The 24,288-nt window shown below is 47.7% G+C and overlaps 39 non-coding genes across 39 annotated transcripts; 21 read left to right on the forward strand and 18 right to left on the reverse strand.

Annotated features, from left to right (window-relative positions):
• Positions 1–42: 42 nt before the first annotated feature.
• On the reverse strand, positions 43–116 carry trnam-cau (transfer RNA methionine (anticodon CAU)). Its single transcript has one exon. It is a non-coding gene; the product is annotated as a tRNA-Met (tRNA).
• Positions 117–5,102: 4,986 nt separating this feature from the next.
• trnal-cag (transfer RNA leucine (anticodon CAG)) lies at positions 5,103–5,185 on the forward strand. Its single transcript has one exon. It is a non-coding gene; the product is annotated as a tRNA-Leu (tRNA).
• Positions 5,186–5,373: 188 nt separating this feature from the next.
• trnar-acg (transfer RNA arginine (anticodon ACG)) lies at positions 5,374–5,446 on the forward strand. The gene has a single exon. It is a non-coding gene; the product is annotated as a tRNA-Arg (tRNA).
• Positions 5,447–5,697: 251 nt separating this feature from the next.
• Positions 5,698–5,769, reverse strand: trnae-cuc (transfer RNA glutamic acid (anticodon CUC)). Its single transcript has one exon. It is a non-coding gene; the product is annotated as a tRNA-Glu (tRNA).
• Positions 5,770–5,860: 91 nt separating this feature from the next.
• Positions 5,861–5,934, reverse strand: trnam-cau (transfer RNA methionine (anticodon CAU)). Its single transcript has one exon. It is a non-coding gene; the product is annotated as a tRNA-Met (tRNA).
• Positions 5,935–6,999: 1,065 nt separating this feature from the next.
• trnal-cag (transfer RNA leucine (anticodon CAG)) lies at positions 7,000–7,082 on the forward strand. Its single transcript has one exon. It is a non-coding gene; the product is annotated as a tRNA-Leu (tRNA).
• Positions 7,083–7,269: 187 nt separating this feature from the next.
• Positions 7,270–7,342, forward strand: trnar-acg (transfer RNA arginine (anticodon ACG)). Its single transcript has one exon. It is a non-coding gene; the product is annotated as a tRNA-Arg (tRNA).
• A 251-nt stretch (positions 7,343–7,593) lies between these two features.
• Positions 7,594–7,665, reverse strand: trnae-cuc (transfer RNA glutamic acid (anticodon CUC)). The gene has a single exon. It is a non-coding gene; the product is annotated as a tRNA-Glu (tRNA).
• Positions 7,666–7,756: 91 nt separating this feature from the next.
• Positions 7,757–7,830, reverse strand: trnam-cau (transfer RNA methionine (anticodon CAU)). Its single transcript has one exon. It is a non-coding gene; the product is annotated as a tRNA-Met (tRNA).
• Positions 7,831–8,895: 1,065 nt separating this feature from the next.
• Positions 8,896–8,978, forward strand: trnal-cag (transfer RNA leucine (anticodon CAG)). The gene has a single exon. It is a non-coding gene; the product is annotated as a tRNA-Leu (tRNA).
• Positions 8,979–9,165: 187 nt separating this feature from the next.
• trnar-acg (transfer RNA arginine (anticodon ACG)) lies at positions 9,166–9,238 on the forward strand. The gene has a single exon. It is a non-coding gene; the product is annotated as a tRNA-Arg (tRNA).
• A 251-nt stretch (positions 9,239–9,489) lies between these two features.
• trnae-cuc (transfer RNA glutamic acid (anticodon CUC)) lies at positions 9,490–9,561 on the reverse strand. The gene has a single exon. It is a non-coding gene; the product is annotated as a tRNA-Glu (tRNA).
• A 91-nt stretch (positions 9,562–9,652) lies between these two features.
• Positions 9,653–9,726, reverse strand: trnam-cau (transfer RNA methionine (anticodon CAU)). The gene has a single exon. It is a non-coding gene; the product is annotated as a tRNA-Met (tRNA).
• Positions 9,727–10,791: 1,065 nt separating this feature from the next.
• On the forward strand, positions 10,792–10,874 carry trnal-cag (transfer RNA leucine (anticodon CAG)). The gene has a single exon. It is a non-coding gene; the product is annotated as a tRNA-Leu (tRNA).
• Positions 10,875–11,061: 187 nt separating this feature from the next.
• On the forward strand, positions 11,062–11,134 carry trnar-acg (transfer RNA arginine (anticodon ACG)). The gene has a single exon. It is a non-coding gene; the product is annotated as a tRNA-Arg (tRNA).
• Positions 11,135–11,385: 251 nt separating this feature from the next.
• trnae-cuc (transfer RNA glutamic acid (anticodon CUC)) lies at positions 11,386–11,457 on the reverse strand. The gene has a single exon. It is a non-coding gene; the product is annotated as a tRNA-Glu (tRNA).
• A 91-nt stretch (positions 11,458–11,548) lies between these two features.
• Positions 11,549–11,622, reverse strand: trnam-cau (transfer RNA methionine (anticodon CAU)). Its single transcript has one exon. It is a non-coding gene; the product is annotated as a tRNA-Met (tRNA).
• A 1,065-nt stretch (positions 11,623–12,687) lies between these two features.
• On the forward strand, positions 12,688–12,770 carry trnal-cag (transfer RNA leucine (anticodon CAG)). Its single transcript has one exon. It is a non-coding gene; the product is annotated as a tRNA-Leu (tRNA).
• Positions 12,771–12,958: 188 nt separating this feature from the next.
• On the forward strand, positions 12,959–13,031 carry trnar-acg (transfer RNA arginine (anticodon ACG)). The gene has a single exon. It is a non-coding gene; the product is annotated as a tRNA-Arg (tRNA).
• A 414-nt stretch (positions 13,032–13,445) lies between these two features.
• Positions 13,446–13,519, reverse strand: trnam-cau (transfer RNA methionine (anticodon CAU)). The gene has a single exon. It is a non-coding gene; the product is annotated as a tRNA-Met (tRNA).
• A 1,065-nt stretch (positions 13,520–14,584) lies between these two features.
• Positions 14,585–14,667, forward strand: trnal-cag (transfer RNA leucine (anticodon CAG)). The gene has a single exon. It is a non-coding gene; the product is annotated as a tRNA-Leu (tRNA).
• A 187-nt stretch (positions 14,668–14,854) lies between these two features.
• trnar-acg (transfer RNA arginine (anticodon ACG)) lies at positions 14,855–14,927 on the forward strand. The gene has a single exon. It is a non-coding gene; the product is annotated as a tRNA-Arg (tRNA).
• Positions 14,928–15,178: 251 nt separating this feature from the next.
• trnae-cuc (transfer RNA glutamic acid (anticodon CUC)) lies at positions 15,179–15,250 on the reverse strand. Its single transcript has one exon. It is a non-coding gene; the product is annotated as a tRNA-Glu (tRNA).
• Positions 15,251–15,341: 91 nt separating this feature from the next.
• On the reverse strand, positions 15,342–15,415 carry trnam-cau (transfer RNA methionine (anticodon CAU)). The gene has a single exon. It is a non-coding gene; the product is annotated as a tRNA-Met (tRNA).
• Positions 15,416–16,480: 1,065 nt separating this feature from the next.
• On the forward strand, positions 16,481–16,563 carry trnal-cag (transfer RNA leucine (anticodon CAG)). The gene has a single exon. It is a non-coding gene; the product is annotated as a tRNA-Leu (tRNA).
• A 188-nt stretch (positions 16,564–16,751) lies between these two features.
• On the forward strand, positions 16,752–16,824 carry trnar-acg (transfer RNA arginine (anticodon ACG)). Its single transcript has one exon. It is a non-coding gene; the product is annotated as a tRNA-Arg (tRNA).
• A 414-nt stretch (positions 16,825–17,238) lies between these two features.
• trnam-cau (transfer RNA methionine (anticodon CAU)) lies at positions 17,239–17,312 on the reverse strand. Its single transcript has one exon. It is a non-coding gene; the product is annotated as a tRNA-Met (tRNA).
• Positions 17,313–18,377: 1,065 nt separating this feature from the next.
• On the forward strand, positions 18,378–18,460 carry trnal-cag (transfer RNA leucine (anticodon CAG)). The gene has a single exon. It is a non-coding gene; the product is annotated as a tRNA-Leu (tRNA).
• Positions 18,461–18,647: 187 nt separating this feature from the next.
• On the forward strand, positions 18,648–18,720 carry trnar-acg (transfer RNA arginine (anticodon ACG)). Its single transcript has one exon. It is a non-coding gene; the product is annotated as a tRNA-Arg (tRNA).
• A 251-nt stretch (positions 18,721–18,971) lies between these two features.
• trnae-cuc (transfer RNA glutamic acid (anticodon CUC)) lies at positions 18,972–19,043 on the reverse strand. Its single transcript has one exon. It is a non-coding gene; the product is annotated as a tRNA-Glu (tRNA).
• A 91-nt stretch (positions 19,044–19,134) lies between these two features.
• Positions 19,135–19,208, reverse strand: trnam-cau (transfer RNA methionine (anticodon CAU)). The gene has a single exon. It is a non-coding gene; the product is annotated as a tRNA-Met (tRNA).
• A 1,065-nt stretch (positions 19,209–20,273) lies between these two features.
• trnal-cag (transfer RNA leucine (anticodon CAG)) lies at positions 20,274–20,356 on the forward strand. The gene has a single exon. It is a non-coding gene; the product is annotated as a tRNA-Leu (tRNA).
• A 188-nt stretch (positions 20,357–20,544) lies between these two features.
• On the forward strand, positions 20,545–20,617 carry trnar-acg (transfer RNA arginine (anticodon ACG)). The gene has a single exon. It is a non-coding gene; the product is annotated as a tRNA-Arg (tRNA).
• Positions 20,618–20,868: 251 nt separating this feature from the next.
• Positions 20,869–20,940, reverse strand: trnae-cuc (transfer RNA glutamic acid (anticodon CUC)). Its single transcript has one exon. It is a non-coding gene; the product is annotated as a tRNA-Glu (tRNA).
• Positions 20,941–21,031: 91 nt separating this feature from the next.
• Positions 21,032–21,105, reverse strand: trnam-cau (transfer RNA methionine (anticodon CAU)). The gene has a single exon. It is a non-coding gene; the product is annotated as a tRNA-Met (tRNA).
• A 1,065-nt stretch (positions 21,106–22,170) lies between these two features.
• Positions 22,171–22,253, forward strand: trnal-cag (transfer RNA leucine (anticodon CAG)). Its single transcript has one exon. It is a non-coding gene; the product is annotated as a tRNA-Leu (tRNA).
• A 188-nt stretch (positions 22,254–22,441) lies between these two features.
• Positions 22,442–22,514, forward strand: trnar-acg (transfer RNA arginine (anticodon ACG)). Its single transcript has one exon. It is a non-coding gene; the product is annotated as a tRNA-Arg (tRNA).
• Positions 22,515–22,890: 376 nt separating this feature from the next.
• trnam-cau (transfer RNA methionine (anticodon CAU)) lies at positions 22,891–22,964 on the reverse strand. The gene has a single exon. It is a non-coding gene; the product is annotated as a tRNA-Met (tRNA).
• A 1,065-nt stretch (positions 22,965–24,029) lies between these two features.
• trnal-cag (transfer RNA leucine (anticodon CAG)) lies at positions 24,030–24,112 on the forward strand. Its single transcript has one exon. It is a non-coding gene; the product is annotated as a tRNA-Leu (tRNA).
• The last annotated feature ends 176 nt before the right edge of the window (positions 24,113–24,288 follow it).

Below are 24,288 nucleotides of genomic sequence, written 5' to 3' on the forward strand. Positions count from 1 at the left end.
GATATGGGGCAAATGTCTCAAACCGGTCGTAAAAAGTCACGCTGCCCCGTGTGAGGCTCGAACTCACGACCTTCAGATTATGAGACTGACGCGCTGCCTAACTGCGCCAACGAGGCACGCCCACAAAGATTTCGCCTGGGTAGCCCTTTGAGCGTGGTTGTGTGGCATTTTGTGCGCCACCAGCGAGGCAACTCCTGCGAGGAGAACACGACTGGGCTTCTTGCACTCTGGCTACCCACACTGAGGACATTCTCGTTCTTAATTTGTCCACGTACAGAAATAACTTCAAGGAGACACAGAGGGGCTATGTCATGCCCAGGATTCCTATCTAGATAAAAGGCTAGATAAAACGCATGCTAAAAAACACTTGCATTTGACACATTTGACACAGCTGACACAATAATGAAATAACGTTACATATCCACAATGCAAAATCCCAGTTATGCAGTGATCACTTGTTTGGCTCGTTTTTAGACACAATATCAAGTGAAAACTTAAATTGTGCTACAGTTGAAAGACCGTCCGATGCAAGTTGGTGACGTGTTCCACATATTAGAATCTGTTAAAGAAAAAGCTCCGCGGCCATTGCCTGTGGCTGTAAACCGTACTTCGCACTCACCTCTTGGAGAAGCTCTTGTTTGCCTTGTGTGCTCGAGACACAATACCCCTGGTTCTTTTAAGGCTGCCCCGCCGCCGTATGGTTAACAGTTGTCTACATTAGAAGGCAAACGTGGACCATAAAAAACGGCTGTGAAAAGTACAAAGATGGCGCTTTTTTGTTAAATTGCAATAATGGCATCATCTGCTTTTGATCAAGTGTTTTTCTGACGCGTTCATGTAGACCGAGTAGGGTCTGAGAATGGATATTTAGGGGTTCAAGCCCGAAGGGCTGAAACCCTATTGTATTTGTATGGATTTTTTTCTTTTTATTATTTTTCTTCTGCCGTAAAACGGATCGTGCAGACCAAACCGTAAGGCCTAGAGACTTGAGACTTGGCCAAATGGTAGGACCCAATTTGGGGAGAGGTTGATAGAGTTTCAACCCGATTGGCCTATAGGTGGCGCTATAGCGATAACAAACGCGTTGATGCTCATAACTCCCAGAATTCTTGTCCAAATGTCAAGTGTCTTATATCCCTGGATTCCTTGCGTCAAGACGAACAAAACGTATATCTCCGATTTCATTTCCGTCATGAAAATTTGTTCGCTATTTTCGATTTTGTCGAAAAAAATAAAAACGAACTAGTCCTAGGTTTTTTGTCCGATCGGAACCGTTCCAGTGCTGTAATATTCCTTGGAGTGTGAATATGAAAAGTTATCAAAAAAAAGTTGAACTTTATACTCGTCGTCGTCAAGCCACGCCCAAACGCCCCCAATGGGCGGAGCCTCTTGGACTTCAATGGCTGTAACTTGGGATTGGAAAGAGGTATCGAAACCAAATTTGGTACACATATACAGCGGACTATTCTGGGGTCACGTGCAAAAAATTGCATCGCTTGACCACTAGTTGGCGCTATAACACTACTTCAACTTTGAAGAGCTGTAACTAGAGAAATATGGGACCGATCAACTTGAGATTTGGCACGGGTGCTCTTGGTCTAGGGTACTATCTGTGTGGGAAAGGAATTTCGCGTAGCTCAAAAAACATGGCCGCCATCGGCCAATCAAGAAAAAGCAGCTATTGGGCAGGGTTAACGGAGGCCGATCGAAACGAAACGTGGTGGACCTGTTTGTCTCTTGGCCATGAAGGTCTGTGCAGAGTAAGAAAAAATTCGGCCTCCGGGAGGCGCTATCACGTTTTTTCAATGTTTAAGTGATTGTGTATTATGCAGTGTTTCAGATATCAACAAGATCTTTATATCATTTAATAGAGCTACATTTAATGAACAACTTTTCCTCAAGAAGCACTTGTCTCAGTCGAATCGTTTGTTAGATATTCATAATTTTCTCTTAAACCTACTTTTGCGAACTAGTCCTAGGTTTTTTGACCGATCTGAACCAATCCAGTGCTGGAATATTCCTTAGACACTGAATATCAATAATTATCAAAAAAAAGTTGAACTTTGCACTCGTCGTCGCAACACTACGGTCAAAAGTACGAAGAGGCGGGGCCACAAATACTTAAATTGCTATCATTTATGATAGGAATGAGATATCAACATGAAACTTGGTACACATATGTATAGACCCAAGCTGAGGTCACATGCAAAAAATTGCAGAGATTGTCCATTAGGTGGCGCTATAACTTAAGAACAAATAACCATAACTATAGCATATGTATATGACACATAAATATTTGTCTGACCTACTTGTTATTTTGCACATTACATCTACTTTCAGGTTCTTATAATGGTCTATGAGGATAATTATTTATCTTTGAAAACATGCCACTCAACAGCCAACCAGTATTAACCATGTACGAGTCAAGCCTAATGGTGTGTGATTACAACTAAACTCATGGGACTGTTGGTCTTATGTTTCCAAGTGTCTGTGAGGATTTTTAGTTCATCTTTCTGAAAATCTTTGCATCTAACACAATGTGTGCAAAGTAAACAGTTCTCTAGATCAGTGGTTCTCAACACACCTGCTTCACATAATCAGCACAATAGTAGAGATCTCTATTAACTAAACTGATTGTGTCAGATGAGAGAAACATACAAAATGTGCAGAGCAGTGGTTCTCCAGAAACGGAGTAGAGAACCACTGCTCTATATGTTTATGTTTATATGAAAAAACTATTTTGTGAACTAATACTTGGTTTTTCACTCAACACCACTAAAGCCAATGCAATACAATTTCCTGTAGTCTGTGAGCAAATATGAATGCCAAATTGTTATCACCAATTGTACGTCTTATTCCTTTAGTTGTTTAGCTTTGAATTACAAAAACAACTTTTCAAAACTACTAGAATTTTTTCAGTCAACAACAATAAAATCAGCGCAGTACATTTTTCTGTCCTCTGTGTGTAAAGGTATATCAAATACAAAATGTAATGAATTTGAATACCTGCTTTTGTAAGCATAGATTTCATGTGATGTCACACATTGGTGTAGGTGCCATTTGTACGACTGAATTGCAGCATGTGTGTTTAAAGGAACTCATAAAGATATGGATTAAAGTTTTTCATTATCTCCATTTATTTACATCAGTAGCATTAGGATTCTATTCTACCTTCCATGACATAAACGTGTCCTGACATGATGTATAATACAAAGTTGTTACATTTTTATATGTTATTTTTCAAATATTGCACCAAAAACTTCATGTGATAATGCAATTGGTTATTATTCACATAAATGACCTGCTAGAACCCAACTAAAAAGCAGCACTTTATGAAAGTAACACAGACAAATGCTCACCAGCAAATCTGCTGCAAATCTACTAAATAACATGACATTTGTTATTGACATAATTTGATATTGAAAACATATCTGGATCAGTTATTTATTGGCCCAGCCTAAAATCACATGAAAATAATTGCAGAGCTATACCACTATTTGACAATTTAACATGACAGAGCCTAAAAATGTTTCTATTAAAATATGTAACTTTGCTTTATTGTTTCCAAATCCATAAATTAGTATTCTCTTACAATAACACAATAAAAGGATTATATGAAAAATATATACTCTCTGTGTGAAACACAGACCCTCATTAATATACTTAAGAGCATGCTTATCAGGATTTGAGTTAAAAATGTGTCTACCTTTATTTACTTTTAAATATTCAATACTAATTTTATGTTAAATTAATTGTAAAAGGAAAACAATAATTTTAGCCAACAGATGGCAGAAGGTCATCTTCTGCCATCTGCTGGCTAAAATTATTATTTAGTATTTAAAATGTATACTCAATGAAATTGTGTTCACAGGTTTCATCAATGGATGCATGATTTAACTTTATGAAGTCAGTATTATTATGTTAAAATAACATTTCGTCAATCATTCTGACGGTATCCGTTTTAACAGTCATGTGACATTCGAACATAGGATAAACATTTAAATAGGTTGATGAACTCTTAAAGGACACCAAGCATATGGAGATTGGTCATTTATTTCAAAGTCTTATTTCCTAACCCTGCCATTTCTGCTTCTGTGTGTAAATGCATGTATGTGTTTTAGCTTATTCTTCATCATTGCTGTGTTATAGATTAGCCATATGAGACCTATATCTCTATATCAGAACATCGTAGAGAAATTGTGGTGGGCTGTTTTGTCTCATGTTAACAATTTTTGAAACATTTTGTTTCAACAGCATGCACCACATAATTTTCTCTTCAGAAAATTTACCTAATTGGTAACATGTTAGTATTTCATATTCTAAGTATATTTGATAACAATGCAGCAAATCTAAACAGGCATGCCCTTAAAGGTCTTAAAGGTTCATATAATGAGATTTTTTAAAGATGTAAAATAAATTGTTTGTGTACCCAGAGTGTGTATGTGAAGTGTTATCTCAAAATACTCCACAGATCATTTATTATAGCATGTTAAAATTGACACTTTGTAGGCCTGAGCAAAATTGTGCAGTTTTTGGGTGTTTCCTTTAAAATGCAAATGAGTGGATGAAATGCAAACACTGATCACAATGATGGTGGTTTGTTGTAATTGAAATTCAATTGTGCTCTCGATTATTTTATTTTTTATCTTTTTCATGTTTTCTAGGTTGATATAAGCACTGGGGACCCAATTATAGCACTTACACTTGGAAAAAGTCAGATTTTCACGCTATGACCCCTTTAAGGTCCCAGATCGCTTGAACCCCGCTAATCGCTGCTTGCAGCTATATTTCTTTTTGTGACCTTGTTCTAATGCAGTATGAGAAAGGGGAAAAAGATCTTTAAATGCAAAACCACTTTGACAGCATCCGTTACAGGGCAAACGAAGACGGGTTGCGTGTCCTTTTGGCAAATGAAAGGCTTCGGGCACATTCTTCCTCATTTCGAAAAATTTACATTCATCACCATTTCAAGGTGGTCAAGAAGAAATAAATCAGAATTAAAGATGAGCTACATGAAGGCAACAAAATCTGGAGTCATTCCAAAAGATATACCGTAACATTCGCTGACGAGCCAAATGGGCTCGTCCGGGCCAGCGGCGGGGGTCAGGATGGCCGAGCGGTCTAAGGCGCTGCGTTCAGGTCGCAGTCTCCTCTGGAGGCGTGGGTTCGAATCCCACTTCTGACATTCTGTTGCCCTTATTGGAGCCCCCCGTGCTGTTTCTCGTGGTTTCTTCCGAGTGAGCGTCCTTTTCAAAGACGACAGGCACGCGGAGGACAACCCTGTTTCCCATTTTGATAGAGATGAAGTTTGGCAGCTCTGCATGCCGACCTCCAGAATCCAGCTGTCTTCTCCAAGCATGGTTGCCCTGCGTGGGGCCAGTGGCGCAATGGATAACGCGTCTGACTACGGATCAGAAGATTCTAGGTTCGACTCCTGGCTGGCTTGATTGTGTTTTTACTCCGTCCTCGAACACGTTGGGTGTTTGCTGTGCTTTGTCAACATGCCTCAGTATAGCAGAGGACACCCCAGGCTCTGATTGCTCAGATGGCGGAGGGCAGGCAATTTTGCCGGCCAACCTCAGGTCGATGGCCCGGAGGCAGTGGCGCTTTGCCTCCCGGAGGCGTTGCGATCCTTGCCCTCGAAGCCAGCGTTTCGCAGAACCCGGTGAAAAGGGCAAAACGGACATCAAAAGCGCGTTCCCTGACCGGGAATCGAACCCGGGCCGCGGCGGTGAGAGCGCCGAATCCTAGCCACTAGACCACCAGGGAGGGCACGCTGACCCTCAGGCCGTGGATGCCCGGGACAATGTGCGCAAGGGATATGGGGCAAATGTCTCAAACCGGTCGTAAAAAGTCACGCTGCCCCGTGTGAGGCTCGAACTAACGACCTTCAGATTATGAGACTGACGCGCTGCCTAACTGCGCCAACGAGGCACGCCCACAAAGTTTCCGCCTGGGTAGCCCTTTGAGCGTGGTTGTGTGGCATTTTGTGCGCCACCAGCGAGGCAACTCCTGCGAGGAGAACACGACTGGGCTTCTTGCACTCTGGCTACCCACACTGAGGACATTCTCGTTCTTAATTTGTCCACGTACAGAAATAACTTCAAGGAGACACAGAGGGGCTATGTCATGCCCAGGATTCCTATCTAGATAAAAGGCTAGATAAAACGCATGCTAAAAAACACTTGCATTTGACACATTTGACACAGCTGACACAATAATGAAATAACAATACATATCCACAATGCAAAATCCCAGTTATGCAGTGATCACTTGTTTGGCTCGTTTTTAGACACAATATCAAGTGAAAACTTAAATTGTGCTACAGTTGAAAGACCGTCCGATGCAAGTTGGTGACGTGTTCCACATATTAGAATCTGTTAAAGAAAAAGCTCCGCGGCCATTGCCTGTGGCTGTAAACCGTACTTCGCACTCACCTCTTGGAGAAGCTCTTGTTTGCCTTGTGTGCTCGAGACACAATACCCCTGGTTCTTTTAAGGCTGCCCCGCCGCCGTATGGTTAACAGTTGTCTACATTAGAAGGCAAACGTGGACCATAAAAAACGGCTGTGAAAAGTACAAAGATGGCGCTTTTTTGTTAAATTGCAATAATGGCATCATCTGCTTTTGATCAAGTGTTTTTCTGACGCGTTCATGTAGACCGAGTAGGGTCTGAGAATGGATATTTCTTTTTGTGACCTTGTTCTAATGCAGTATGAGAAAGGGGAAAAAGATCTTTAAATGCAAAACCACTTTGACAGCATCCGTTACAGGGCAAACGAAGACGGGTTGCGTGTCCTTTTGGCAAATGAAAGGCTTCGGGCACATTCTTCCTCATTTCGAAAAATCCACATTCATCACCATTTCAAGGTGGTCAAGAAGAAATAAATCAGAATTAAAGATGAGCTACATGAAGGCAACAAAATCTGGAGTCATTCCAAAAGATATACCGTAACATTCGCTGACGAGCCAAATGGGCTCGTCCGGGCCAGCGGCGGGGGTCAGGATGGCCGAGCGGTCTAAGGCGCTGCGTTCAGGTCGCAGTCTCCTCTGGAGGCGTGGGTTCGAATCCCACTTCTGACATTCTGTTGCCCTTATTGGAGCCCCCGTGCTGTTTCTCGTGGTTTCTTCCGAGTGAGCGTCCTTTTCAAAGACGACAGGCACGCGGAGGACAACCCTGTTTCCCATTTTGATAGAGATGAAGTTTGGCAGCTCTGCATGCCGACCTCCAGAATCCAGCTGTCTTCTCCAAGCATGGTTGCCCTGCGTGGGGCCAGTGGCGCAATGGATAACGCGTCTGACTACGGATCAGAAGATTCTAGGTTCGACTCCCGGCTGGCTCGATTGTGTTTTTACTCCGTCCTCGAACACGTTGGGTGTTTGCTGTGCTTTGTCAACATGCCTCAGTATAGCAGAGGACACCCCAGGCTCTGATTGCTCAGATGGCGGAGGGCAGGCAATTTTGCCGGCCAACCTCAGGTCGATGGCCCGGAGGCAGTGGCGCTTTGCCTCCCGGAGGCGTTGCGATCCTTGCCCTCGAAGCCAGCGTTTCGCAGAACCCGGTGAAAAGGGCAAAACGGACATCAAAAGCGCATTCCCTGACCGGGAATCGAACCCGGGCCGCGGCGGTGAGAGCGCCGAATCCTAGCCACTAGACCACCAGGGAGGGCACGCTGACCCTCAGGCCGTGGATGCCCGGGACAATGTGCGCAAGGGATATGGGGCAAATGTCTCAAACCGGTCTTAAAAAGTCACGCTGCCCCGTGTGAGGCTCGAACTCACGACCTTCAGATTATGAGACTGACGCGCTGCCTAACTGCGCCAACGAGGCACGCCCACAAAGTTTCCGCCTGGGTAGCCCTTTGAGCGTGGTTGTGTGGCATTTTGTACGCCACCAGCGAGGCAACTCCTGCGAGGAGAACACGACTGGGCTTCTTGCACTCTGGCTACCCACACTGAGGACATTCTCGTTCTTAATTTGTCCACGTACAGAAATAACTTCAAGGAGACACAGAGGGGCTATGTCATGCCCAGGATTCCTATCTAGATAAAAGGCTAGATAAAACGCATGCTAAAAAACACTTGCATTTGACACATTTGACACAGCTGACACAATAATGAAATAACAATACATATCCACAATGCAAAATCCCAGTTATGCAGTGATCACTTGTTTGGCTCGTTTTTAGACACAATATCAAGTGAAAACTTAAATTGTGCTACAGTTGAAAGACCGTCCGATGCAAGTTGGTGACGTGTTCCACATATTAGAATCTGTTAAAGAAAAAGCTCCGCGGCCATTGCCTGTGGCTGTAAACCGTACTTCGCACTCACCTCTTGGAGAAGCTCTTGTTTGCCTTGTGTGCTCGAGACACAATACCCCTGGTTCTTTTAAGGCTGCCCCGCCGCCGTATGGTTAACAGTTGTCTACATTAGAAGGCAAACGTGGACCATAAAAAACGGCTGTGAAAAGTACAAAGATGGCGCTTTTTTGTTAAATTGCAATAATGGCATCATCTGCTTTTGATCAAGTGTTTTTCTGACGCGTTCATGTAGACCGAGTAGGGTCTGAGAATGGATATTTCTTTTTGTGACCTTGTTCTAATGCAGTATGAGAAAGGGGAAAAAGATCTTTAAATGCAAAACCACTTTGACAGCATCCGTTACAGGGCAAACGAAGACGGGTTGCGTGTCCTTTTGGCAAATGAAAGGCTTCGGGCACATTCTTCCTCATTTCGAAAAATCCACATTCATCACCATTTCAAGGTGGTCAAGAAGAAATAAATCAGAATTAAAGATGAGCTACATAAAGGCAACAAAATCTGGAGTCATTCCAAAAGATATACCGTAACATTCGCTGACGAGCCAAATGGGCTCGTCCGGGCCAGCGGCGGGGGTCAGGATGGCCGAGCGGTCTAAGGCGCTGCGTTCAGGTCGCAGTCTCCTCTGGAGGCGTGGGTTCGAATCCCACTTCTGACATTCTGTTGCCCTTATTGGAGCCCCCGTGCTGTTTCTCGTGGTTTCTTCCGAGTGAGCGTCCTTTTCAAAGACGACAGGCACGCGGAGGACAACCCTGTTTCCCATTTTGATAGAGATGAAGTTTGGCAGCTCTGCATGCCGACCTCCAGAATCCAGCTGTCTTCTCCAAGCATGGTTGCCCTGCGTGGGGCCAGTGGCGCAATGGATAACGCGTCTGACTACGGATCAGAAGATTCTAGGTTCGACTCCCGGCTGGCTCGATTGTGTTTTTACTCCGTCCTCGAACACGTTGGGTGTTTGCTGTGCTTTGTCAACATGCCTCAGTATAGCAGAGGACACCCCAGGCTCTGATTGCTCAGATGGCGGAGGGCAGGCAATTTTGCCGGCCAACCTCAGGTCGATGGCCCGGAGGCAGTGGCGCTTTGCCTCCCGGAGGCGTTGCGATCCTTGCCCTCGAAGCCAGCGTTTCGCAGAACCCGGTGAAAAGGGCAAAACGGACATCAAAAGCGCATTCCCTGACCGGGAATCGAACCCGGGCCGCGGCGGTGAGAGCGCCGAATCCTAGCCACTAGACCACCAGGGAGGGCACGCTGACCCTCAGGCCGTGGATGCCCGGGACAATGTGCGCAAGGGATATGGGGCAAATGTCTCAAACCGGTCTTAAAAAGTCACGCTGCCCCGTGTGAGGCTCGAACTCACGACCTTCAGATTATGAGACTGACGCGCTGCCTAACTGCGCCAACGAGGCACGCCCACAAAGTTTCCGCCTGGGTAGCCCTTTGAGCGTGGTTGTGTGGCATTTTGTGCGCCACCAGCGAGGCAACTCCTGCGAGGAGAACACGACTGGGCTTCTTGCACTCTGGCTACCCACACTGAGGACATTCTCGTTCTTAATTTGTCCACGTACAGAAATAACTTCAAGGAGACACAGAGGGGCTATGTCATGCCCAGGATTCCTATCTAGATAAAAGGCTAGATAAAACGCATGCTAAAAAACACTTGCATTTGACACATTTGACACAGCTGACACAATAATGAAATAACAATACATATCCACAATGCAAAATCCCAGTTATGCAGTGATCACTTGTTTGGCTCGTTTTTAGACACAATATCAAGTGAAAACTTAAATTGTGCTACAGTTGAAAGACCGTCCGATGCAAGTTGGTGACGTGTTCCACATATTAGAATCTGTTAAAGAAAAAGCTCCGCGGCCATTGCCTGTGGCTGTAAACCGTACTTCGCACTCACCTCTTGGAGAAGCTCTTGTTTGCCTTGTGTGCTCGAGACACAATACCCCTGGTTCTTTTAAGGCTGCCCCGCCGCCGTATGGTTAACAGTTGTCTACATTAGAAGGCAAACGTGGACCATAAAAAACGGCTGTGAAAAGTACAAAGATGGCGCTTTTTTGTTAAATTGCAATAATGGCATCATCTGCTTTTGATCAAGTGTTTTTCTGACGCGTTCATGTAGACCGAGTAGGGTCTGAGAATGGATATTTCTTTTTGTGACCTTGTTCTAATGCAGTATGAGAAAGGGGAAAAAGATCTTTAAATGCAAAACCACTTTGACAGCATCCGTTACAGGGCAAACGAAGACGGGTTGCGTGTCCTTTTGGCAAATGAAAGGCTTCGGGCACATTCTTCCTCATTTCGAAAAATCCACATTCATCACCATTTCAAGGTGGTCAAGAAGAAATAAATCAGAATTAAAGATGAGCTACATAAAGGCAACAAAATCTGGAGTCATTCCAAAAGATATACCGTAACATTCGCTGACGAGCCAAATGGGCTCGTCCGGGCCAGCGGCGGGGGTCAGGATGGCCGAGCGGTCTAAGGCGCTGCGTTCAGGTCGCAGTCTCCTCTGGAGGCGTGGGTTCGAATCCCACTTCTGACATTCTGTTGCCCTTATTGGAGCCCCCGTGCTGTTTCTCGTGGTTTCTTCCGAGTGAGCGTCCTTTTCAAAGACGACAGGCACGCGGAGGACAACCCTGTTTCCCATTTTGATAGAGATGAAGTTTGGCAGCTCTGCATGCCGACCTCCAGAATCCAGCTGTCTTCTCCAAGCATGGTTGCCCTGCGTGGGGCCAGTGGCGCAATGGATAACGCGTCTGACTACGGATCAGAAGATTCTAGGTTCGACTCCTGGCTGGCTCGATTGTGTTTTTACTCCGTCCTCGAACACGTTGGGTGTTTGCTGTGCTTTGTCAACATGCCTCAGTATAGCAGAGGACACCCCAGGCTCTGATTGCTCAGATGGCGGAGGGCAGGCAATTTTGCCGGCCAACCTCAGGTCGATGGCCCGGAGGCAGTGGCGCTTTGCCTCTCGGAGGCGCTGCGATCCTTGCCCTCGAAGCCAGCGTTTCGCAGAACCCGGTGAAAAGGGCAAAACGGACATCAAAAGCGCGTTCCCTGACCGGGAATCGAACCCGGGCCGCGGCGGTGAGAGCGCCGAATCCTAGCCACTAGACCACCAGGGAGGGCACGCTGACCCTCAGGCCGTGGATGCCCAGGACAATGTGCGCAAGGGATATGGGGCAAATGTCTCAAACCGGTCGTAAAAAGTCACGCTGCCCCGTGTGAGGCTCGAACTCACGACCTTCAGATTATGAGACTGACGCGCTGCCTAACTGCGCCAACGAGGCACGCCCACAAAGATTCCGCCTGGGTAGCCCTTTGAGCGTGGTTGTGTGGCATTTTGTGCGCCACCAGCGAGGCAACTCCTGCGAGGAGAACACGACTGGGCTTCTTGCACTCTGGCTACCCACACTGAGGACATTCTCGTTCTTAATTTGTCCACGTACAGAAATAACTTCAAGGAGACACAGAGGGGCTATGTCATGCCCAGGATTCCTATCTAGATAAAAGGCTAGATAAAACGCATGCTAAAAAACACTTGCATTTGACACATTTGACACAGCTGACACAATAATGAAATAACGTTACATATCCACAATGCAAAATCCCAGTTATGCAGTGATCACTTGTTTGGCTCGTTTTTAGACACAATATCAAGTGAAAACTTAAATTGCGCTACAGTTGAAAGACCGTCCGATGCAAGTTGGTGACGTGTTCCACATATTAGAATCTGTTAAAGAAAAAGCTCCGCGGCCATTGCCTGTGGCTGTAAACCGTACTTCGCACTCACCTCTTGGAGAAGCTCTTGTTTGCCTTGTGTGCTCGAGACACAATACCCCTGGTTCTTTTAAGGCTGCCCCGCCGCCGTATGGTTAACAGTTGTCTACATTAGAAGGCAAACGTGGACCATAAAAAACGGCTGTGAAAAGTACAAAGATGGCGCTTTTTTGTTAAATTGCAATAATGGCATCATCTGCTTTTGATCAAGTGTTTTTCTGACGCGTTCATGTAGACCGAGTAGGGTCTGAGAATGGATATTTCTTTTTGTGACCTTGTTCTAATGCAGTATGAGAAAGGGGAAAAAGATCTTTAAATGCAAAACCACTTTGACAGCATCCGTTACAGGGCAAACGAAGACGGGTTGCGTGTCCTTTTGGCAAATGAAAGGCTTCGGGCACATTCTTCCTCATTTCGAAAAATTTACATTCATCACCATTTCAAGGTGGTCAAGAAGAAATAAATCAGAATTAAAGATGAGCTACATGAAGGCAACAAAATCTGGAGTCATTCCAAAAGATATACCGTAACATTCGCTGACGAGCCAAATGGGCTCGTCCGGGCCAGCGGCAGGGGTCAGGATGGCCGAGCGGTCTAAGGCGCTGCGTTCAGGTCGCAGTCTCCTCTGGAGGCGTGGGTTCGAATCCCACTTCTGACATTCTGTTGCCCTTATTGGAGCCCCCCGTGCTGTTTCTCGTGGTTTCTTCCGAGTGAGCGTCCTTTTCAAAGACGACAGGCACGCGGAGGACAACCCTGTTTCCCATTTTGATAGAGATGAAGTTTGGCAGCTCTGCATGCCGACCTCCAGAATCCAGCTGTCTTCTCCAAGCATGGTTGACCTGCGCGGGGCCAGTGGCGCAATGGATAACGCGTCTGACTACGGATCAGAAGATTCTAGGTTCGACTCCTGGCTGGCTCGATTGTGTTTTTACTCCGTCCTCGAACACGTTGGGTGTTTGCTGTGCTTTGTCAACATGCCTCAGTATAGCAGAGGACACCCCAGGCTCTGATTGCTCAGATGGCGGAGGGCAGGCAATTTTGCCGGCCAACCTCAGGTCGATGGCCCGGAGGCAGTGGCGCTTTGCCTCCCGGAGGCGCTGCGATCCTTGCCCTCGAAGCCAGCGTTTCGCAGAACCCGGTGAAAAGGGCAAAACGGACATCAAAAGCGCGTTCCCTGACCGGGAATCGAACCCGGGCTGCGGCGGTGAGAGCGCCGAATCCTAGCCACTAGACCACCAGGGAGGGCACGCTGACCCTCAGGCCGTGGATGCCCGGGACAATGTGCGCAAGGGATATGGGGCAAATGTCTCAAACCGGTCTTAAAAAGTCACGCTGCCCCGTGTGAGGCTCGAACTCACGACCTTCAGATTATGAGACTGACGCGCTGCCTAACTGCGCCAACAAGGCACGCCCACAAAGATTCCGCCTGGGTAGCCCTTTGAGCGTGGTTGTGTGGCATTTTGTGCGCCACCAGCGAGGCAACTCCTGCGAGGAGAACACGACTGGGCTTCTTGCACTCTGGCTACCCACACTGAGGATATTCTCGTTCTTAATTTGTCCACGTACAGAAATAACTTCAAGGAGACACAGAGGGGCTATGTCATGCCCAGGATTCCTATCTAGATAAAAGGCTAGATAAAACGCATGCTAAAAAACACTTGCATTTGACACATTTGACACAGCTGACACAATAATGAAATAACGTTACATATCCACAATGCAAAATCCCAGTTATGCAGTGATCACTTGTTTGGCTCGTTTTTAGACACAATATCAAGTGAAAACTTAAATTGCGCTACAGTTGAAAGACCGTCCGATGCAAGTTGGTGACGTGTTCCACATATTAGAATCTGTTAAAGAAAAAGCTCCGCGGCCATTGCCTGTGGCTGTAAACCGTACTTCGCACTCACCTCTTGGAGAAGCTCTTGTTTGCCTTGTGTGCTCGAGACACAATACCCCTGGTTCTTTTAAGGCTGCCCCGCCGCCGTATGGTTAACAGTTGTCTACATTAGAAGGCAAACGTGGACCATAAAAAACGGCTGTGAAAAGTACAAAGATGGCGCTTTTTTGTTAAATTGCAATAATGGCATCATCTGCTTTTGATCAAGTGTTTTTCTGACGCGTTCATGTAGACCGAGTAGGGTCTGAGAATGGATATTTCTTTTTGTGACCTTGTTCTAATGCAGTATGAGAAAGGGGAAAAAGATCTTTAAATGCAAAACCACTTTGACAGCATCCGTTACAGGGCAAACGAAGACGGGTTGCGTGTCCTTTTGGCAAATGAAAGGCTTCGGGCACATTCTTCCTCATTTCGAAAAATTTACATTCATCACCATTTCAAGGTGGTCAAGAAGAAATAAATCAGAATTAAAGATGAGCTACATAAAGGCAACAAAATCTGGAGTCATTCCAAAAGATATACCGTAACATTCGCTGACGAGCCAAATGGGCTCGTCCGGGCCAGCGGCGGGGGTCAGGATGGCCGAGCGGTCTAAGGCGCTGCGTTCAGGTCGCAGTCTCCTCTGGAGGCGTGGGTTCGAATCCCACTTCTGACATTCTGTTGCCCTTATTGGAGCCCCCGTGCTGTTTCTCGTGGTTTCTTCCGAGTGAGCGTCCTTTTCAAAGATGACAGGCACGCGGAGGACAACCCTGTTTTCCATTTTGATAGAGATGAAGTTTGGCAGCTCTGCATGCCGACCTCCAGAATCCAGCTGTCTTCTCCAAGCATGGTTGCCCTGCGTGGGGCCAGTGGCGCAATGGATAACGCGTCTGACTACGGATCAGAAGATTCTAGGTTCGACTCCTGGCTGGCTCGATTGTGTTTTTACTCCGTCCTCGAACACGTTGGGTGTTTGCTGTGCTTTGTCAACATGCCTCAGTATAGCAGAGGACACCCCAGGCTCTGATTGCTCAGATGGCGGAGGGCAGGCAATTTTGCCGGCCAACCTCAGGTCGATGGCCCGGAGGCAGTGGCGCTTTGCCTCTCGGAGGCGCTGCGATCCTTGCCCTCGAAGCCAGCGTTTCGCAGAACCCGGTGAAAAGGGCAAAACGGACATCAAAAGCGCGTTCCCTGACCGGGAATCGAACCCGGGCCGCGGCGGTGAGAGCGCCGAATCCTAGCCACTAGACCACCAGGGAGGGCACGCTGACCCTCAGGCCGTGGATGCCCAGGACAATGTGCGCAAGGGATATGGGGCAAATGTCTCAAACCGGTCGTAAAAAGTCACGCTGCCCCGTGTGAGGCTCGAACTCACGACCTTCAGATTATGAGACTGACGCGCTGCCTAACTGCGCCAACGAGGCACGCCCACAAAGATTTCGCCTGGGTAGCCCTTTGAGCGTGGTTGTGTGGCATTTTGTGCGCCACCAGCGAGGCAACTCCTGCGAGGAGAACACGACTGGGCTTCTTGCACTCTGGCTACCCACACTGAGGACATTCTCGTTCTTAATTTGTCCACGTACAGAAATAACTTCAAGGAGACACAGAGGGGCTATGTCATGCCCAGGATTCCTATCTAGATAAAAGGCTAGATAAAACGCATGCTAAAAAACACTTGCATTTGACACATTTGACACAGCTGACACAATAATGAAATAACGTTACATATCCACAATGCAAAATCCCAGTTATGCAGTGATCACTTGTTTGGCTCGTTTTTAGACACAATATCAAGTGAAAACTTAAATTGCGCTACAGTTGAAAGACCGTCCGATGCAAGTTGGTGACGTGTTCCACATATTAGAATCTGTTAAAGAAAAAGCTCCGCGGCCATTGCCTGTGGCTGTAAACCGTACTTCGCACTCACCTCTTGGAGAAGCTCTTGTTTGCCTTGTGTGCTCGAGACACAATACCCCTGGTTCTTTTAAGGCTGCCCCGCCGCCGTATGGTTAACAGTTGTCTACATTAGAAGGCAAACGTGGACCATAAAAAACGGCTGTGAAAAGTACAAAGATGGCGCTTTTTTGTTAAATTGCAATAATGGCATCATCTGCTTTTGATCAAGTGTTTTTCTGACGCGTTCATGTAGACCGAGTAGGGTCTGAGAATGGATATTTCTTTTTGTGACCTTGTTCTAATGCAGTATGAGAAAGGGGAAAAAGATCTTTAAATGCAAAACCACTTTGACAGCATCCGTTACAGGGCAAACGAAGACGGGTTGCGTGTCCTTTTGGCAAATGAAAGGCTTCGGGCACATTCTTCCTCATTTCGAAAAATTTACATTCATCACCATTTCAAGGTGGTCAAGAAGAAATAAATCAGAATTAAAGATGAGCTACATGAAGGCAACAAAATCTGGAGTCATTCCAAAAGATATACCGTAACATTCGCTGACGAGCCAAATGGGCTCGTCCGGGCCAGCGGCGGGGGTCAGGATGGCCGAGCGGTCTAAGGCGCTGCGTTCAGGTCGCAGTCTCCTCTGGAGGCGTGGGTTCGAATCCCACTTCTGACATTCTGTTGCCCTTATTGGAGCCCCCCGTGCTGTTTCTCGTGGTTTCTTCCGAGTGAGCGTCCTTTTCAAAGACGACAGGCACGCGGAGGACAACCCTGTTTCCCATTTTGATAGAGATGAAGTTTGGCAGCTCTGCATGCCGACCTCCAGAATCCAGCTGTCTTCTCCAAGCATGGTTGCCCTGCGTGGGGCCAGTGGCGCAATGGATAACGCGTCTGACTACGGATCAGAAGATTCTAGGTTCGACTCCTGGCTGGCTCGATTGTGTTTTTACTCCGTCCTCGAACACGTTGGGTGTTTGCTGTGCTTTGTCAACATGCCTCAGTATAGCAGAGGACACCCCAGGCTCTGATTGCTCAGATGGCGGAGGGCAGGCAATTTTGCCGGCCAACCTCAGGTCGATGGCCCGGAGGCAGTGGCGCTTTGCCTCCCGGAGGCGTTGCGATCCTTGCCCTCGAAGCCAGCGTTTCGCAGAACCCGGTGAAAAGGGCAAAACGGACATCAAAAGCGCGTTCCCTGACCGGGAATCGAACCCGGGCCGCGGCGGTGAGTGCGCCGAATCCTAGCCACTAGACCACCAGGGAGGGCACGCTGACCCTCAGGCCGTGGATGCCCGGGACAATGTGCGCAAGGGATATGGGGCAAATGTCTCAAACCGGTCTTAAAAAGTCACGCTGCCCCGTGTGAGGCTCGAACTCACGACCTTCAGATTATGAGACTGACGCGCTGCCTAACTGCGCCAACGAGGCACGCCCACAAAGTTTCCGCCTGGGTAGCCCTTTGAGCGTGGTTGTGTGGCATTTTGTGCGCCACCAGCGAGGCAACTCCTGCGAGGAGAACACGACTGGGCTTCTTGCACTCTGGCTACCCACACTGAGGACATTCTCGTTCTTAATTTGTCCACGTACAGAAATAACTTCAAGGAGACACAGAGGGGCTATGTCATGCCCAGGATTCCTATCTAGATAAAAGGCTAGATAAAACGCATGCTAAAAAACACTTGCATTTGACACATTTGACACAGCTGACACAATAATGAAATAACAATACATATCCACAATGCAAAATCCCAGTTATGCAGTGATCACTTGTTTGGCTCGTTTTTAGACACAATATCAAGTGAAAACTTAAATTGTGCTACAGTTGAAAGACCGTCCGATGCAAGTTGGTGACGTGTTCCACATATTAGAATCTGTTAAAGAAAAAGCTCCGCGGCCATTGCCTGTGGCTGTAAACCGTACTTCGCACTCACCTCTTGGAGAAGCTCTTGTTTGCCTTGTGTGCTCGAGACACAATACCCCTGGTTCTTTTAAGGCTGCCCCGCCGCCGTATGGTTAACAGTTGTCTACATTAGAAGGCAAACGTGGACCATAAAAAACGGCTGTGAAAAGTACAAAGATGGCGCTTTTTTGTTAAATTGCAATAATGGCATCATCTGCTTTTGATCAAGTGTTTTTCTGACGCGTTCATGTAGACCGAGTAGGGTCTGAGAATGGATATTTCTTTTTGTGACCTTGTTCTAATGCAGTATGAGAAAGGGGAAAAAGATCTTTAAATGCAAAACCACTTTGACAGCATCCGTTACAGGGCAAACGAAGACGGGTTGCGTGTCCTTTTGGCAAATGAAAGGCTTCGGGCACATTCTTCCTCATTTCGAAAAATCCACATTCATCACCATTTCAAGGTGGTCAAGAAGAAATAAATCAGAATTAAAGATGAGCTACATAAAGGCAACAAAATCTGGAGTCATTCCAAAAGATATACCGTAACATTCGCTGACGAGCCAAATGGGCTCGTCCGGGCCAGCGGCGGGGGTCAGGATGGCCGAGCGGTCTAAGGCGCTGCGTTCAGGTCGCAGTCTCCTCTGGAGGCGTGGGTTCGAATCCCACTTCTGACATTCTGTTGCCCTTATTGGAGCCCCCGTGCTGTTTCTCGTGGTTTCTTCCGAGTGAGCGTCCTTTTCAAAGACGACAGGCACGCGGAGGACAACCCTGTTTCCCATTTTGATAGAGATGAAGTTTGGCAGCTCTGCATGCCGACCTCCAGAATCCAGCTGTCTTCTCCAAGCATGGTTGCCCTGCGTGGGGCCAGTGGCGCAATGGATAACGCGTCTGACTACGGATCAGAAGATTCTAGGTTCGACTCCTGGCTGGCTCGATTGTGTTTTTACTCCGTCCTCGAACACGTTGGGTGTTTGCTGTGCTTTGTCAACATGCCTCAGTATAGCAGAGGACACCCCAGGCTCTGATTGCTCAGATGGCGGAGGGCAGGCAATTTTGCCGGCCAACCTCAGGTCGATGGCCCGGAGGCAGTGGCGCTTTGCCTCTCGGAGGCGCTGCGATCCTTGCCCTCGAAGCCAGCGTTTCGCAGAACCCGGTGAAAAGGGCAAAACGGACATCAAAAGCGCGTTCCCTGACCGGGAATCGAACCCGGGCCGCGGCGGTGAGAGCGCCGAATCCTAGCCACTAGACCACCAGGGAGGGCACGCTGACCCTCAGGCCGTGGATGCCCAGGACAATGTGCGCAAGGGATATGGGGCAAATGTCTCAAACCGGTCGTAAAAAGTCACGCTGCCCCGTGTGAGGCTCGAACTCACGACCTTCAGATTATGAGACTGACGCGCTGCCTAACTGCGCCAACGAGGCACGCCCACAAAGATTCCGCCTGGGTAGCCCTTTGAGCGTGGTTGTGTGGCATTTTGTGCGCCACCAGCGAGGCAACTCCTGCGAGGAGAACACGACTGGGCTTCTTGCACTCTGGCTACCCACACTGAGGACATTCTCGTTCTTAATTTGTCCACGTACAGAAATAACTTCAAGGAGACACAGAGGGGCTATGTCATGCCCAGGATTCCTATCTAGATAAAAGGCTAGATAAAACGCATGCTAAAAAACACTTACATTTGACACATTTGACACAGCTGACACAATAATGAAATAACGTTACATATCCACAATGCAAAATCCCAGTTATGCAGTGATCACTTGTTTGGCTCGTTTTTAGACACAATATCAAGTGAAAACTTAAATTGCGCTACAGTTGAAAGACCGTCCGATGCAAGTTGGTGACGTGTTCCACATATTAGAATCTGTTAAAGAAAAAGCTCCGCGGCCATTGCCTGTGGCTGTAAACCGTACTTCGCACTCACCTCTTGGAGAAGCTCTTGTTTGCCTTGTGTGCTCGAGACACAATACCCCTGGTTCTTTTAAGGCTGCCCCGCCGCCGTATGGTTAACAGTTGTCTACATTAGAAGGCAAACGTGGACCATAAAAAACGGCTGTGAAAAGTACAAAGATGGCGCTTTTTTGTTAAATTGCAATAATGGCCTCATCTGGTTTTGATCAAGTTTTTTTCTGACGCGTTCATGTAGACCGAGTAGGGTCTGAGAATGGATATTTCTTTTTTTGACCTTGTTCTAATGCAGTATGAGAAAGGGGAAAAAGATCTTTAAATGCAAAACCACTTTGACAGCATCCGTTACAGGGCAAACGAAGACGGGTTGCGTGTCCTTTTGGCAAATGAAAGGCTTCGGGCACATTCTTCCTCATTTCGAAAAATCCACATTCATCACCATTTCAAGGTGGTCAAGAAGAAATAAATCAGAATTAAAGATGAGCTACATGAAGGCAACAAAATCTGGAGTCATTCCAAAAGATATACCGTAACATTCGCTGACGAGGCAAATGGGCTCGTCCGGGCCAGCGGCGGGGGTCAGGATGGCCGAGCGGTCTAAGGCGCTGCGTTCAGGTCGCAGTCTCCTCTGGAGGCGTGGGTTCGAATCCCACTTCTGACATTCTGTTGCCCTTATTGGAGCCCCCCGTGCTGTTTCTCGTGGTTTCTTCCGAGTGAGCGTCCTTTTCAAAGACGACAGGCACGCGGAGGACAACCCTGTTTCCCATTTTGATAGAGATGAAGTTTGGCAGCTCTGCATGCCGACCTCCAGAATCCAGCTGTCTTCTCCAAGCATGGTTGCCCTGCGTGGGGCCAGTGGCGCAATGGATAACGCGTCTGACTACGGATCAGAAGATTCTAGGTTCGACTCCCGGCTGGCTCGATTGTGTTTTTACTCCGTCCTCGAACACGTTGGGTGTTTGCTGTGCTTTGTCAACATGCCTCAGTATAGCAGAGGACACCCCAGGCTCTGATTGCTCAGATGGCGGAGGGCAGGCAATTTTGCCGGCCAACCTCAGGTCGATGGCCCGGAGGCAGTGGCGCTTTGCCTCCCGGAGGCGTTGCGATCCTTGCCCTCGAAGCCAGCGTTTCGCAGAACCCGGTGAAAAGGGCAAAACGGACATCAAAAGCGCGTTCCCTGACCGGGAATCGAACCCGGGCCGCGGCGGTGAGAGCGCCGAATCCTAGCCACTAGACCACCAGGGAGGGCACGCTGACCCTCAGGCCGTGGATGCCCGGAACAATGTGCGCAAGGGATATGGGGCAAATGTCTCAAACCGGTCTTAAAAAGTCACGCTGCCCCGTGTGAGGCTCGAACTCACGACCTTCAGATTATGAGACTGACGCGCTGCCTAACTGCGCCAACGAGGCACGCCCACAAAGTTTCCGCCTGGGTAGCCCTTTGAGCGTGGTTGTGTGGCATTTTGTGCGCCACCAGCGAGGCAACTCCTGCGAGGAGAACACGACTGGGCTTCTTGCACTCTGGCTACCCACACTGAGGACATTCTCGTTCTTAATTTGTCCACGTACAGAAATAACTTCAAGGAGACACAGAGGGGCTATGTCATGCCCAGGATTCCTATCTAGATAAAAGGCTAGATAAAACGCATGCTAAAAAACACTTGCATTTGACACATTTGACACAGCTGACACAATAATGAAATAACAATACATATCCACAATGCAAAATCCCAGTTATGCAGTGATCACTTGTTTGGCTCGTTTTTAGACACAATATCAAGTGAAAACTTAAATTGCGCTACAGTTGAAAGACCGTCCGATGCAAGTTGGTGACGTGTTCCACATATTAGAATCTGTTAAAGAAAAAGCTCCGCGGCCATTGCCTGTGGCTGTAAACCGTACTTCGCACTCACCTCTTGGAGAAGCTCTTGTTTGCCTTGTGTGCTCGAGACACAATACCCCTGGTTCTTTTAAGGCTGCCCCGCCGCCGTATGGTTAACAGTTGTCTACATTAGAAGGCAAACGTGGACCATAAAAAACGGCTGTGAAAAGTACAAAGATGGCGCTTTTTTGTTAAATTGCAATAATGGCATCATCTGCTTTTGATCAAGTGTTTTTCTGACGCGTTCATGTAGACCGAGTAGGGTCTGAGAATGGATATTTCTTTTTGTGACCTTGTTCTAATGCAGTATGAGAAAGGGGAAAAAGATCTTTAAATGCAAAACCACTTTGACAGCATCCGTTACAGGGCAAACGAAGACGGGTTGCGTGTCCTTTTGGCAAATGAAAGGCTTCGGGCACATTCTTCCTCATTTCGAAAAATCCACATTCATCACCATTTCAAGGTGGTCAAGAAGAAATAAATCAGAATTAAAGATTAGCTACATGAAGGCAACAAAATCTGGAGTCATTCCAAAAGATATACCGTAACATTCGCTGACGAGCCAAATGGGCTCGTCCGGGCCAGCGGCGGGGGTCAGGATGGCCGAGCGGTCTAAGGCGCTGCGTTCAGGTCGCAGTCTCCTCTGGAGGCGTGGGTTCGAATCCCACTTCTGACATTCTGTTGCCCTTATTGGAGCCCCCCGTGCTGTTTCTCGTGGTTTCTTCCGAGTGAGCGTCCTTTTCAAAGACGACAGGCACGCGGAGGACAACCCTGTTTCCCATTTTGATAGAGATGAAGTTTGGCAGCTCTGCATGCCGACCTCCAGAATCCAGCTGTCTTCTCCAAGCATGGTTGCCCTGCGCGGGGCCAGTGGCGCAATGGATAACGCGTCTGACTACGGATCAGAAGATTCTAGGTTCGACTCCTGGCTGGCTCGATTGTGTTTTTACTCCGTCCTCGAACACGTTGGGTGTTTGCTGTGCTTTGTCAACATGCCTCAGTATAGCAGAGGACACCCCAGGCTCTGATTGCTCAGATGGCGGAGGGCAGGCAATTTTGCCGGCCAACCTCAGGTCGATGGCCCGGAGGCAGTGGCGCTTTGCCTCCCGGAGGCGCTGCGATCCTTGCCCTCGAAGCCAGCGTTTCGCAGAACCCGGTGAAAAGGGCAAAACGGACATCAAAAGCACGTTCCCTGACCGGGAATCAAACCCGGGCCGCACTAGACCACGCTGACCCTCAGGCCGTGGATGCCCGGGACAATGTGCGCAAGGGATATGGGGCAAATGTCTCAAACCGGTCGTAAAAAGTCACGCTGCCCCGTGTGAGGCTCGAACTCACGACCTTCAGATTATGAGACTGACGCGCTGCCTAACTGCGCCAACGAGGCACGCCCACAAAGATTCCGCCTGGGTAGCCCTTTGAGCGTGGTTGTGTGGCATTTTGTGCGCCACCAGCGAGGCAACTCCTGCGAGGAGAACACGACTGGGCTTCTTGCACTCTGGCTACCCACACTGAGGACATTCTCGTTCTTAATTTGTCCACGTACAGAAATAACTTCAAGGAGACACAGAGGGGCTATGTCATGCCCAGGATTCCTATCTAGATTAAAGGCTAGATAAAACGCATGCTAAAAAACACTTGCATTTGACACATTTGACACAGCTGACACAATAATGAAATAACGTTACATATCCACAATGCAAAATCCCAGTTATGCAGTGATCACTTGTTTGGCTCGTTTTTAGACACAATATCAAGTGAAAACTTAAATTGCGCTACAGTTGAAAGACCGTCCGATGCAAGTTGGTGACGTGTTCCACATATTAGAATCTGTTAAAGAAAAAGCTCCGCGGCCATTGCCTGTGGCTGTAAACCGTACTTCGCACTCACCTCTTGGAGAAGCTCTTGTTTGCCTTGTGTGCTCGAGACACAATACCCCTGGTTCTTTTAAGGCTGCCCCGCCGCCGTATGGTTAACAGTTGTCTACATTAGAAGGCAAACGTGGACCATAAAAAACGGCTGTGAAAAGTACAAAGATGGCGCTTTTTTGTTAAATTGCAATAATGGCATCATCTGGTTTTGATCAAGTGTTTTTCTGACGCGTTCATGTAGACCGAGTAGGGTCTGAGAATGGATATTTCTTTTTGTGACCTTGTTCTAATGCAGTATGAGAAAGGGGAAAAAGATCTTTAAATGCAAAACCACTTTGACAGCATCCGTTACAGGGCAAACGAAGACGGGTTGCGTGTCCTTTTGGCAAATGAAAGGCTTCGGGCACATTCTTCCTCATTTCGAAAAATCCACATTCATCACCATTTCAAGGTGGTCAAGAAGAAATAAATCAGAATTAAAGATGAGCTACATGAAGGCAACAAAATCTGGAGTCATTCCAAAAGATATACCGTAACATTCGCTGACGAGCCAAATGGGCTCGTCCGGGCCAGCGGCGGGGGTCAGGATGGCCGAGCGGTCTAAGGCGCTGCGTTCAGGTCGCAGTCTCCTCTGGAGGCGTGGGTTCGAATCCCACTTCTGACATTCTGTTGCCCTTATTGGAGCCCCCCGTGCTGTTTCTCGTGGTTTCTTCCGAGTGAGCGTCCTTTTCAAAGACGACAGGCACGCGGAGGACAACCCTGTTTCCCATTTTGATAGAGATGAAGTTTGGCAGCTCTGCATGCCGACCTCCAGAATCCAGCTGTCTTCTCCAAGCATGG

This window comes from Paramisgurnus dabryanus, chromosome 13 (assembly GCF_030506205.2).
Source record: "Paramisgurnus dabryanus chromosome 13, PD_genome_1.1, whole genome shotgun sequence".
Classification (NCBI taxonomy): Eukaryota; Metazoa; Chordata; class Actinopteri; order Cypriniformes; family Cobitidae; genus Paramisgurnus; species Paramisgurnus dabryanus.